We start from the raw sequence: 14,733 nt of genomic DNA, 5'->3' as shown, positions 1-14,733 counted from the left end.
TTTCTGAATAATCTTTACATAAATGAGCCTTTTACACTAAAAAATTCTAAAAAGTTCCCTTGATAGTTGCAGATGGTTTAATCTTTGGAAACCACTAAATGTTCATTTTCCTTTCAGCATTAATTATATATAATTGCTTTCATTTTAGCAAACTCTGAGTTAAACTATATGACCTCGATGCAGCATGTATTTTACATAGAAATGTTTCTACGGCGGCATTTGGTTTTTTACGAACAGTCTGAAATCAAGAAAAACTGAACATAGTTCATTGCTCAAGTTCCTTTAATATTTTTAAATTACTATGTTGTGGTATGCAAGTACTTAAGATTATCTTTTTATCAGTTTATTTTGTCTTTTAATGAGGCAAATGCTATGCTAGGAGAAATATGGATGTCATTACATTATTATTAATGTATAATTGTTTTAAAAAGGAACTTCAAGCAAGTGGCCAAACACACCTTCAAAACTAATATATTGTTAATGTTTTATCTGACAAAAGTGTTTTAATTGTCTAAAACCAGCTTTGTGATCAAGCAATTTCCCTATCAGACAGCATAGCCATACTTGGGACCTTCAATGTATTTACATTATTACATGAAGAGCATGGCACACCCCCAGTTTAACAATCAATGAGGGGGAAGCGGAACATATTTAATGTTTCCCCTCTTCTTACTCTGGTCTGTCCTCCTGACATCATGTTTTTTGCCTCCACATAAACACTACTGCAAGGTCTCATTGGATCCTAGTACTGTCCCTTTTTCTTCCAGCAAGACTCCTGCTGTGTATATAACTACAGGAGGCTGGCAAGGGAACTACAGAGAAAGGGATTTTTTACACTATTGTGCTGTACATACACTCCCACCTGCTGCATCTTGGTAGCCATACCATATAAAAGAGATGTGTTGTGATTTTGTACATAATACATTTATTTCTTTATTCATTTATTAGTGTTGGGACTACAAAATACAATGATCAATATTTAGTGTAATATCCATCCAGTAGATGTAATTATAGGCTCATTTTACATGTTTGTTCTTAACGTCTTTGTTGCAAATAGCCTGCTATTTATAGAGTTCAATAGCTCAAGATGAAATTTACAGGTATAAGTGAATGAGTCAGAGGAATGACTTTTCTCCATGAAAAACCTTTGTCAAATGTTGCAATGAGAGGCAGTGGGTTTAATTTATTAAAGCAGCAAAGAATTTAAATTTTTAGATATGAAAATTGACTTTGTCAATTCTTCACTTCAAACATCTAATCATATGCAAGCAGAAATCATTGTAAATTGAACATCTGTAGACTTGTAACATGTATCAAAGGCTTCAATGACAATAGGTCTCCACGCTAGTGTCTTTAAATCATGTGAAGGAGCTTGGGCTGATCAATTTTTGCATGGCAATAAAGAGGTGCTTATTTTATTAACTACTTGTCCTCCAGAGGATTTACCCCTCTTCCTGACCAGGCCAGTTTTTGTGATACTGCCCTGCGTTACTATAACTGACAATTGCTCGCTCATGCTACGCAGTACATAAATGAAATTTAATTTTTTTCCCACAAACAGAGCTTTCTTTTGGTGATATTTGATCACCTCTGCATTTTATATTTTTTGCGCTATAAACTAAAAAACAATTTTAAAAAAAAACAATATTTTTGACTTTTTGCTATAAAATATATCCAATAAAAAATTTAAAAAATCAAATTTATTAATAAATTTAGGCCAAAATGTATTCTGCTACATGTCTTTGCTAAAAAAAAAATCCCAATACATGTAAATTAATTGGTTTACGTGAAAGTTATAGTGTCTACAAATGGTGGTATATATACTGGAATTTTTATATTTTTTTATACTAGTAATGGCGGCGATCAGCAGCTTATAGCTGGACTGCGGGGGGCATTCTGACACTGGGGGGAACTGACTAACGGCCACTGACATCCCGAGTGACACTAATACAGTGGTTAGTGCTAATAAAAAACACTGAGACTGTACTAAAGACACTGGGCAGGAAAAAGTTAACATCTGGAGCGATCAAATGGTTAACTGTGTGCTGTGTGTGTTTTCCTGTGTGCTGTGTTTTATCAGACAGGCATGCTGTACAGAGAGATACAAAACAGCATGTCCATGCTGACAGGAGAGAGACCTGTGTTGTTTACACAAAGCTTTACCTGACGATCGCAGAGTGGCGGCCCGAGAATCGCCGGCCTGGACCCAGTGATTGACATCCCTAGATGCCAATAGCAGTGCGGGTAGGGCGGTGCACTCTTGTGCCCACTATCCGTAATTTCAAATCACGTATGTATACATGATTTTGCGCAGTCCTGCCACCCTGTGACAGTACAAAAAAATGATAGCATGTATTTGTCATCTGAAAACGTGTCACAGGACTGCAAATCGAAGAACACTCCTGTGATCCCCAGGAGAAGTATAGCCAAAATAGCTTTAAGTCCTGAGTAAGGGGGGGATCTTTGGGCATCTGAATTGCGTTGGCTACCTACTATCCTTTCCATGGTCATGTACTGAACTAAAAAATCATTTATGGACTCTTAGAGCATTTGTTGGGCACTTTTTCTGATGGAACTGTAGATAGGCTACTCAATTTGGTGACCTCTATGTTTGAGGGGCCCCCACTTGACCTTTCGTAAGTCATACAGCAATCTAATCAATTATTTGACTGCAGTTGTAGAAAATCTGACTGGTTGTTATTTGCTGTATGTGGCACTTCTTCTCTCGGAATATACCTATTACTGTTTGTCGGGTTCCAATGCCTTTAACAAACAGATGTAGATCTTGTGTGCAACGGTTTTGGGCTTTTGTCAATGGCATCAGTGTAACATAAATTTGAGTGCTTCTGAGATAATATAGAATTCATTGCCATTGCACTAGACCTGCTTCATCTTCTTTTGCAATGAAACAAAAGCCCATCAATATTGGCCCTAAAAAGAAGGTATAGGATGCTCCAGTGGGGGTGGGGGATGGGAAGGAATCCAAATTCTTCTTTTCTGTCCCAGTAACTGGGGTCACTGGAACAGGAATAGAGGAAGACTGTAATAATAATTCTTTTTTTTTTAGTTGGAGGATGCATAGAACCTCTGCCAAGTTTTTATGACTCAAGAAGTAATGAAATTATTGATTCAGCATAACAGTCATGTAACTACCAATTTTCAGAATAAGAGGTCAGTAACAGTAGATTTAAAGCTTATCTAAACCCAAAACCAAAAATTATTATATTGCAGATTAGAAATTCCTAAATGTGGCGGCTGCACCCATTTTCATTTTTAGACTTTTTTCCTATATTTGTGCCTGTTGATCCAGCCAGTAAGTTTGTTGTTTTTCAACTTCCTTTAACAGACCAAGATGTCTAGAAAAGGTGGTAGTTAGAGGGTCGAGGCAAATTATTTAACACTGACAGCGGTGGTTACAATGGTCAGTTTTTAGGTGTGGGTAAAGCTGTTATCCTAAAAGACAATAAAACAGTTTCTGTAACTGCTTAAAAAGTGTTAGCTACAGTTATGCTTTAATTTGTTACTTGTTATGTAGCTAGTAAGTACACCTACATCTTCCTACCTGATCCACAGGTTGACAATGCTAATGACTTATGGTGGTTACATTGCTCCTCCATGGAAACAGTGAAGGAGTGAGTGTAGCCACCCTAATGCAGTAATTGTGTTACTGGTTGTAACAGTGGAAGTGGAAATAAAGGAAAACAAATAAATAATGCAGCTACTATATTTAAGGCCCATAAAAAAAGCACTGCTCCAAGCACCAATCTATATAAAGCCGGTGACTCCAATCACTGCAGGGTGCCAGAGTCCAAAGTGCTCGTCCAGCCCAATAGAGCTAACTGTCAGGAAGAAACATGGAAGCCCATCGGCAGACTACCCAGTCAAGTGTGTTACAGGTCGGCTCCAGCTTGTCTCCTCTCAAGTCATACTCTCTATTGCATTGCACCCTCTCATGGTTTACTGGCTGCCGGTCTGCTGGTGTGTGCTTGCATCTTTCTTTTTCATGGTTACCACATCTAAGGATTGATAAACTGCAGTATATGTATTTATTTTATTTATTGCAGGTACTTATATATTGCTGTCAATTTATGCAGCGCTTTACATATATATATATTGTACATTCACATCAGTCCCTAACCCTCAAGGGGTGTACAGTCTAAGGACCCTAACTCACATTCATACATACACATACTAGGGCCAATGTATACAGGAGCCAATTCACCTACCAGCATGTCTTTGGAGTATGGAAGGCAATTGGAGTACCCAGAATAAATCCACACAGGCACATCAATTTTTGTTTTGGGGATTTAGATATGCTTTAATACTTCTTTATGTGGGATTCCTTTAAGTACCAGCAGTGCTTTCTAAAGTAGAGAACAAAAAAAGAGAGCGTTCCAACCTTGCGCATTACCTCAGTAAGCAATTGGTAGATTTATCGATTTAAGAGATATTAGTTGATCCAGGAAATATCTGATTGCCTCTCTGGGGATAAGGAAGGAATTGTTTTTTCCAGCAGGAGCAAATTGGATCGTGCTTTGCTGGGTTTTTTGCCTTCCTCTGGATCAACTGTGGGTATATGATTATAACTTTTTTTATAGTTGAACTGGATTGACTTTTGTCTTTTTTTAAGCCAGACTACTTATGTAACTATAAGATATACTCACAAAAGTAGCAATATAAAAGGCATATAGAATCCAAAATCGAATCATTGGATTAGGAGACATGTGCGAATCCCATTGAGAGAGGAGACTCTCAGGGTGAATCTGACGCGTTTTGAAGGTGGTTCCCTTCTTTATCAGAGCTAACCAGACTGAGATAACCCTCCTCTATATATAGTCCAGATCTATGTGTGAGCCTTCCCAAATTGGCGGGACACACACATCATAGCAGGTGGGGCCAACGGGTCACAACAAAAATACAAATATATCTAAAAACACAGAAATGTATATAAATATAAAATTAGAATATAAATACAGATATAGATATATGAATACCAATAAACACATGCTAAAAAATTACAAAATTATGTACATAATAATAGCCACGTTCTAACTAATTAATGAATCAAGTATACATACATAATTTTGTCATCTTTTTAGCATGTGTTTATTGGTATTCATATATCTATATCTGTATTTGTATTTATATTCTAATTTTATATCTATATACATTTCTGTGTTTTTAGATATATTTGTATTTTTGTTGTGACACGTTGGCCCCACCTCCTATGATGTGTGTGTCCCACCAATTTGGGAAGGCACACACATAGATCTGGACTATATATAGAGGAGGGTTATCTCAGCCTGGTTAGCTCTGATGAAGAAGGGACCCCCCAATCGAAACGCATCAGTTTCACCCTGGGAGTTTCCCCTTTCGATGGGATTTGCACGTGTCTCTAAATCCAATGATTCAATTCTGGATTCTATATGCCTTTTATATTGCTACGTTTGTGAGTATATCTCTTAAATCAATAAATCTACCAATTGCTTACTGAGGTAATGCGCAAGGTTGGTGCGCTCTGTTTATTTTTGTTCTCTACTACAGTTTGTATTGAGTTTCCCCAGCTTCATGTTAGAGCTGAACAACCATTGATCAGTCTTGGACGAACTTCCATATATATTAGTATATATTGGTCTATCGGCCCTCTACCAGGGGCGGACTGACCATTCAAGCACTTGTGCACTGCCCGAGGGCCCGGGGTCAGTAGGGGGCCCCATGAGATGCTCCTGGTACCTTTCATTCGATTTTTCATAGGCTTTTTGGGTGTGAGCGAGGACACAGGGGCCCCATGATCCCCTATTGCCCGGGGGCCCCATGAGTTGTCAGTCCGCCCCTGCCCTCTACTGATCTGGGCCCCTGAGCACAGGAGGTGTTGTATCAGTGTTTTCTAATGTTCATCTTTTAAAATGTAAAATTACAACTTCAAATAAATATGATATAATACGTCTAAACCTTTGAACAGCCATGGGATTTGTTGAACAAATTCTTACTAATGGTATTTATCACCATTTTACATCAAACTAACCTTATGGCAGGTATACCATTCTTTAAAATTTCAAGCATATTATTATTTTACATGGTAATAATGTACTTTGTGCTAATGTGTGAAGCTGACAGCAGCATATGTCTGCGAGGAGGGGGAAAAAAAGTAGCTAAACACTCTGTTAAACCGGTTTAGGTTCTTAAAACTCCATGTAACAATGAAAGTGTGAAATAATTGTCCTCGGTTTTCAATTTATAATCCTCCCCTTGAGTACAATGCCAGAGCGTGTGATTATACTCTGCTACCTTATTTCATCCTCTCTCCGTCACAGTTGACTGTCAGGTGATTTTCTGGGCATGCATGGATCAAAGACGAGGCTGAATATAAGTGCTTATTGTCAGGCTGAAACACAATCTTTCTGAACATGTGAAGGGAAATAGGAAGGGGATGCCTGCTGCATGTTGGCATTCTTCGGGTCTGTTGGTATTATTGGCGAGACAGCAGGTGGGGGCTGATAAGCTCTCTCAGGGCACCTCATTAAGGGCTAACACAGTGACTATTATTGGATCAGGTGAAGAAGAGCTGAGCTCACGGAGCTTCTGCTGACACCTGAAGCAGCCTAGGCTTCTTTGACCTTGACAGTCATCTGCCAAGGTCATCCCTGACTCTCCCGGCCTTCTGCATGAGATCTCACGGGGGCCGTATCAAAAAGGAGACATTTGGTGTACCAAGAAAGAGACACATATCATCTCCGCACGGCTCAGGTGTTGACAGAGAACTCTCAAAATAGATAAAAGGACTTCTCGCGTTTCTTGGGCAGGTCAGCCAGCCAGCTGCATGGCTGGAAAAAAGCCCCTTATTTATTGCCATACCCTGAGCTATGTGAGCTGATTGCCCAAACAGACCCACGCAGATGCAGCGTTGCTTGTGTGTATCCGTACATCACTGTAAACAAATGGGAGCTCTAAGCTTGATGGCTTAATGATTTTACCGACCTAATGAAGAAAGAGTTAGGGAAGAGTTCTCGCAGCTGCTGGCTGTTTACTATACAGGCAGCTTTATTTACTAACTCAAAATAGATCTTATAAACTACATATGCTGCTTAGAAACAAGCCATTTATTTGCACACACTATTTATGGCTCTGGGTAAACTGAGATATTTATTTGCTTATACAGATGATTTTCTTTCTGTCTGGTAATGGTGTCATAAAAATTAATTGATCAGATGGACGCGCTCCTTTGTATGCTTTGTTTAGGGCTTGGTCATATGTATGCTTTTCATGGCAACATTTTTTTATTTAAGTAAACAGCATAACCATATACCATATAGGTCATAGGTGTCCGTTTATGAACCAGCGGTAATAGATCGCTGCTCAGTTCTCCGGCATTCTCGGAGAACACAGTTCTCCTGTGAATGCCTTTTATGAAGCAGTTCTCCGAACGAAGGGAGAACGGTCTCCAAACGCTGGAGAACGGTCTCCAAACGCTGGAAAACGGCTGATTTTACTATAATCTCGCGAGATTACAGTAAAAGATCAGTTTACTAAGCAGAGGTAAATTATCGCTGCTTAGTTTGCGGTCCCTCTGATTCTCCAGCTCTGGGCTGGAGAATCTGGAGGGAGAACACAGATCTCCAGTGAAGGGCTGACTGCTCCTCGCTGATCTCCTGAGCATCATAAACTGTGAATGACCAGAGAATAGCTGCGATCCTCTGAATTGCAGCTATTCTCTGTGTCATAAATGGACACTTTAGTGAGATAGGACTAAATTTATATTTGCAGCTGTCAGTGCTGCACTTCTGAAAAGCGATCCTCAGTCAAATCTCTTTTCAGAGGGATTTGACATACATTGAGGAGGCGAAAAATGCCTCCTCACTGCCTGTTTTAACCTTGAAAATGCCACATTACCAGGACGGTTGCAGCCCAGTCCCATTCATACACCCGCTAAATGAGACAAAGGAGTAATTTGGCATGTGTACAAAGGGCTGCTGTTAGAAACCGCAGGGCCCCATGCAACCAACCTGCCAGGGCCCCCCCCCCCAAATGAAAAATAAAAAACACATTTTATTTTCATCAGGTATGAATGAACACAGTGAGTGATCAGTACCGATCATTCATGGTGTTCATTCAGCAATAAAAGGGGCTGGTAAATGTGACAGTAACTTAGTTACTGGAACTGATCCCCTGTTGACTGTCTCTGCAGCAGCTGAAAGCCAACAGGCTGTAGAGGAGAAGCCAGCGTATAGCTACTGCAGAGAGCCATACAGGGGATGGGTTCCAGTAATTGTTCCCCCACTGTGGTGGTCACACTCCCTGACCACATCCAATACACCCAGTTGCCTGAACCCCCCTGCTGTCCTGGGCCCTGTACAGGAGGACTGGTGGTGCCTCCTTGCCCATGGCCCTGTGTGTACACCCCCATCCAGCTGCCGTTGCAGCTTAAAGCAGAATTTAACTCAAAAGGGGAAGTTCCAGTTGTTTTCCTCCTCCCCCCACTCCACTGCCACATTTGGCACTCTTTTTTTTGGGGGGGGGGCGAGTACCTGATTTTGACAGGTACCCGCTCCCACTTTTGGTCACATGCGCCACAGCGATCTGAGCCAGAAATTCAGCCCCTCTCTTCTTCCCCCACAGCATTCTGGGACACTTTGCAGGTCCCAGAAGACTATGGGACCACTCACAAAGCACAGCACACTTCGCACATGTGTAGTAGGAAACCGGCTGTGAAGCGGCAAGTGTCCTTATATTAAAAGTCAGCAGCTACAGTATATATAGCTGCTGACTTTTAATTTGTTGGGGGAGGCCTGGAGTTTTGCTTTAAAGCTGGTCATACATGGATCGAAATTTGACCGGCCAAATTTCGATCCATGTGTGGTTACTGTGGCTGAACAGAAGTTGATCTATCAATCAATTTCTGTCAATTCTCCCTGCTGGTATTTTGTTGCTTGATCAGCATTGCAGGCTATAGACTGCAGCACTGATCTGTGTATTCTGATGTTGGGAAGTCTCCCCAATGTCAGAATAAAAGGACATAGTAGTTAGGATTCCTGCATGCACATCGAGTGTGTGGATGGAGGAAACCGAGTCATTCTTTTTTGTTGTTCAACCCGCTGGTTAAAAGAAAATAGCTGACTCGTGTATGACCAACTGCTGTTGACTGGCAGTTTTTACAAGTGTAATAGAGCCCTAATAGCTGCTGTACATGGCTCAAACCTTTCAAACGATTCATGCTGCCTCTGTAGGCACCACCTGACTTGACAAAATAGGAATGAACAATTGGAGAACCTGGGCGGAAAGCTGACGGTGGAACAGCACCTGCTTCATATCAGATGCAGGCACTGTTTAGTAGTCTGACATCTGCTGTTGCTGGCTGTCAGAATAAAATTGAGGGATAGCACTGTTTAGTTTTGTGTGCACAGGCTGGACTAAGAAAATGTATACGTTTATAGCCAGCCTAAAGAAACAATTGAGTACTGTCCATGATACTTTTTTTATTTGATCAGTAATCAGTACTGCTTGGCCCTTGAAGAAGGTGACATTCCCCAAAAGCTTGTCCTCAAAATTGTATGTTAGTGCAAATAAAAAAAAGTATCATGGACAGTACTCAATTGTTTCTGTCGCAAATGCACTAATACGGCTACAATCACCTCTAGCCAGCCTAAAGAAATAAAAAAGCCCTCAATTCTAATCTGTGTTTAGCTGCTATTCATATACCCCTATTAGATTGTAAGCTCCCAGGAGCAGGACCCTCCTAACCTTCTTGTTTTGAATCATATTGTTGCTGTATTGTCTCCCTTTATATTGTAAATTGCTGTGCAAACTATTGGCACTCAATAAATCCTGTATAATAATAATAATAATATTGTCTCATTCCATCACATATCCCCAAAATAAGAGGATTATCCCTTATTATAGGACAATGGGTGGAGCCGTTCAAATCGTTACTTTATGTCCCATCAACCAGATGCTCATTCTTTTTTAGGGGATGGTCCTTTCATCTTTCAAGACTGCAGGTAGAGAACATAGGTTTACATAGCAGCTGAGTTACTAATGGTGTAAAAGGTGTTCACCAAGAAAAGTGAATGTGAACAAGGGACGCTGTGTCACTTTGATCACCCAGCCATGTGTGAAGGAAATTGAAAAGAGGGCATTTTTCAAGTACACAATTGGATATGCATTTAAAGTGCATCTAAACACAGCTTCACCTATTTCACTAACATTTTACTTTGCAAAGTGAACACAAACCTTGTTAAATGAGCAACCTCTATTCTTTTAGTAAATCAACCAGGTAGCCATCATGTTCAACCTCTCACACTTCAGAGGAAAGTAAAACAAGACCCCTCTGGGCAACTGTTGCTGCCAGTTTTGTTGGGCCTACAGAACACCTCCCCAACTGTGTTATGGAGATGAGTGGAAAGGGAGGAGCTTTATAGTCTTAACATACCTCCTGCCCTATTGTAACAATGCTGTTCATCCTATGATATAGTACAGCAAGTAAGTGTTGTCACCCTAGGACAGGAAGTGTGCTATTAGCAGGATTACCATGTGCAAATAAAGAAAACAAAAGCCTGAAGAAAGAAAACTAATGCAGACCTCATATCCAAGAATTGGAAATCTGCAATGCATAACCTTTTCATTGGGTTTAGATACACTGTTAGATAATCTTCATAGACCAACAAAAGATCTTCCTTCTTCCACATACAGCTGATGCCCTGTTCTCCTGTGTATGGTCTTTGGAATAACAGGTTTATTTGCCAAGTCTTTTGCTGGACTTGGATATATTTTAACATGTTAATAAAAGGGATATAAACATTAATTGAATAACATTTAGTTTGCTAAAATGCTGTGTATGATAAACAGTTATCCTTTTTTAATAAATTGCACCTTCACCTGTTTTATCCTTTCCTGTATTTCAGTGCTTCTGATCTTGACTACATGCATCTACTCAAGCAACTGCAGCACATCATTTGTCAGAGAGGTTTCCTGATGGTGACAACCTTTCTTCAGGCTGAGTATACCCAATATTGGAAATATTTCTCTGTAAGCAAGATCTGCCATCCCTTTTGTTAATTTAGTTGTCTATGTTCTGTTTGCAACTGCCTTTGTAGAAAATGTAGATAACACTCACATTTATTGTAAAATGGGTCCATTATTGGTAAATACAGAATAATGAAAAAAATACTGACATCCACAACAAAGCGTTTCTATGACTTTTATTATAAAATGTGTTGCTTTTTTTTTTTTTATTATTATTATTATTATTATTGACCACAAATCCTTTTGTAATCTGAACTTATCAGTTTGGCAGTTTATCAAAGTGGGATCTATATCTTTTATTACAAGTTCTAAGTCTGGTATGCTTTTGATCAGCATGAAATTCTCTTGTGCAATATGACCCCAACCCAAAGAGTCCATAATAAGACAGACATAGTAAAAATGGTGACAAAAGATGAACAATCTACCCATCCTTGTCCTGTTCTTGGCCCTGCCAATACGACCATAATATTTTAAAGTAAGTTTGCGCTGAAAGCAATGTGGTTGCTGCCATTGCTGGCCTCCATTTGAAAATGCAAGTTGCTTGGCTGCTTCAATACTTTGAATAAATGAACTGGAACAAGCATGCAGTCAGGGAAGTCATAGAAAAGTCAGAACTCCTGATACTTGTTCGGGGCAGTGACTTAATAAGTATTGAAGTCTTTGGACCAAAAAAACAGCCAGGCAACTTGCAGTTATTTATAAAAGGTTCAGTGATGGTGACTTGGGTTTCCTACGGGTATTCCAGTTTCCTCCAACCTTCCAAAAACATGCTGGTAGGTTTATTGGCTCTTGTATGCATTTTCCTGTGAGACAGGGACCTTAACTTGTAAGCTCCTTGAAAACAGGACTGATGTGAAGGAACAGTTTGTGAACTATGAAAAGTGCTACAAAAATATATGGTACTATATAGATACCTGTAATAAATACAATTTTAAAAATAAATGGTAACCTACACCTGTCAACACTACAAGTTTCATTTGCCTTTATTTTGGCAACATTTACATCCTAAAAAAGTATAGTTAAAATAGTTGCAGATAGAGAGTGATTCTTAAACTGCATAAGCACAGTTATTATTTTACTTATTTATTCATTATGCTTGTTGGCATTTTTATAACATCTTTATATAACTCCATCTGCTAAAGGTATCAGACATATAACAAAGTTTAGATTGTAAGCTCCAAGGAGCAGTGCCCTCCTATCCCTCTTGTATTGAACTGTACCGTTGCTGGTTTGTCTCCCTTTATATTGTAAAGCACTGAGCAAACTGTTGGCGCTATATAAATCCTGTATAATAATAATAAAAATTAGTAGAGGGAATACAAACTTGTATCAAGGACAAGTACATACAGGTAGATTTACTGAAAACTGGAGCACTCTGATGCAGCTGTGCATGGTAGCCAATCAGCTTCTAACTTTAGCTTGTTTAATAAAACCTGGAAGCTGATTGGTTTCTATGCTGATCTGCACCAGTTTTTGGGTCCTCCAGTTTTAGTAAATAACCTCATTTGCTGTTTAGCAACATGTAGCATAACTGTACTTAACAATAGGAGAGAGGGACCATAAGAGCTTACAGTCTAGAGGCCTGCAGTTTAATGATCTCATTCATTTCTACACAGAGAAAGGAAAGATCATTTACCCTTATAAAGATTTTCTGACATTATAAACATTGTTGGCAGTGGAAATGAGTGATCCCAATTCTTCTGCAAGCTTTGCTGTCATTCACATACTTCGATTATCGCACACTATGTCAGATTATAAACATGTGGCCTTAGGCCAGCTGCAATATTTACCTGTCCTCAAAAAGATCATGCTTCACCAACTGTCAAAAAGTCTATCTCTCCATGGCTGATGTGATTGCCTGTGTAAGGGATGGCTTGCAAAATATTATCTCCCTTTACTTGTAGAAAAAGGAACAATTTAGGATCAGTGAACAGACTTTCCAGGAAGGAAATGTCTTCATCTCCTGTTGCATGAATTGATTTTTTCGGGTACAATAAAAATACAGAATATTGTATAAGATGCTGTAATCATCAATGTATACCAAAATTTACACTCATTAGTTTTAATAAACGTATTTATTTCTTTATTATTTATTTTGGACTTATATGCAATTATTTAGAGTCTCCACAGTGCCCCAAAAGTAATATCTTATTTCATTTTTAACCCTTGTCCCTTTTCTTTCCTTATCCAGGGAACACAATAAGTTTTCCTGTCTAGACATTCCCATTTTCCTCTCATTTCCTACTTATTTATGTCCAACTGTCAGCCCATCAGAAGTATGTTCAGCAACCGGGCCCGGCCTGACTTCACTGGAGCAGGTTTAGTGAGGAAACTCATTTCCACCTAAATGAGAAAGAAACACCTAACCTATCCCTGCTTGGTGTAATCTCCTCTTCATCTGCGGGTCAACCTCGTCCCAGAACAATTTCTGCCTGCAAGTACATGGATAATGAAAAGGGCTCATGGAAACCTATGGACAATAAAGGCAATTAAATAGGAGACATAGGCGGTATGCAGGTAGATGGATAGATAGATAGATAGATAGATAGATAGATAGATAGATAGATAGATAGATAGATAGATAGATAGATAGATAGATAGACAGATAGACAGACAGACAGACAGACCAACATAAATAAAAATATATCCATATAAGGGGATATATTAAGGTATTGAGATTAATATTCCTAATATTATAGGATATTAACAATAACATTTATACAAATGTGTGTGTGTGTATTAGTACTCTAATTGCCATTTATAGTAATCAGCATATTACATACACAGACATACACAAACAAGCACTATATATACATACATTTATCCCTGTGTGTACACACATGGCAGTGCTTCATCTGTGCAGCCCTGGGACTGCTGTCATATACAAACATGGACAGGCTGCCACCCATGTAAACTCAGTGAGAATTTCCTGTAGAATAATAGGATTTGTGTTACTTCTGGAATCTCTCTCTCTCTCTCTCTCTCTTTCTCTTCTGGTTTCTCTCTCTCTCTCTCTCTCTCTCTCTCTCTCTCTCTCTCTCTCTCTCTCTCTCTTTCTGTCTCTTCACTCTCCTTCTCTGATCTCTATTTTTCTTTTTTTCCCTCTCCCTCTCTTGTGTTATCTTTCACCCTATCTCTCTGTCTCTATGTCTCTCTCATTCTTTCTCTCTGTCACTCTGCTTCGTCTCTCTCTCTCTTCTATCTTTCTGTATCTCTTTCTTTCTCTCTGTCGCTCTCCTTCTTTGTCTCTCTCCCTTCTCTCTTTCTGTCTCTCTTCTTTTTCTTTTCTTCCCCCTCTCTATCTCCCATTTCTTTCTCCCTCTGTAACTCTTTCTCTCTTGCTCTCTCTCTCTTTTTGCTTTCTTTCTCCACCCCCCACCCTCCATCTCTCTTTTTTCACTCTCTTTTCTCTCTCTCATTTGCCCTCTGAGTCCATTTTATCTCTCTTTTTTATATATCTCTTTCTTACTCTCTCTCTCCTTCTCACTCTGTCTCTGCCCTCTCTTTCACACTTTCTCCCTCCCTGTCTCTCTCTCTCTCTCTCTCCTCTTTCTCTCTTTCTCCCCTCTCTTTCTCTGTCTGTCTCTCTCTCCTCTTTCTCCCCCCATCTCTCTCTCTCTCTCTCTCTCTCCCTCTATCTCTCCCTCTATCTCTCTCTCATCTTTCTCCCCCCTCTTTCTGCCTGTCTGTATGTCTGTCTGTCTGCCTGTCTGT

General features: G+C 39.5%; 1 long non-coding RNA gene across 1 annotated transcript in view; it reads right to left on the bottom strand.

Moving 5' to 3' along the window:
- Positions 1-13,075: 13,075 nt before the first annotated feature.
- Positions 13,076-14,733, bottom strand: part of LOC149474746 (uncharacterized) — a 10,065-nt gene continuing 8,407 nt past the window's right edge. The window contains exons 3-4 of the long non-coding RNA XR_016312677.1: positions 13,838-13,948; positions 13,076-13,489 (exon numbers count right to left, since the gene is read on the bottom strand). This is a non-coding gene — a long non-coding RNA (uncharacterized LOC149474746). The remainder of the gene's footprint in view (positions 13,490-13,837; positions 13,949-14,733) is intronic.

The sequence above is a fragment of the Staurois parvus genome, unplaced genomic scaffold, assembly GCF_062004578.1.
Source record: "Staurois parvus isolate SC_StPar_1 unplaced genomic scaffold, SC_StPar_1.0 ptg000001l, whole genome shotgun sequence".
Classification (NCBI taxonomy): domain Eukaryota; kingdom Metazoa; phylum Chordata; class Amphibia; order Anura; family Ranidae; genus Staurois; species Staurois parvus.
The sequence above is the reverse complement of the archived record's forward strand: the minus strand, read 5'-3'. Positions and strand labels throughout refer to the sequence as shown.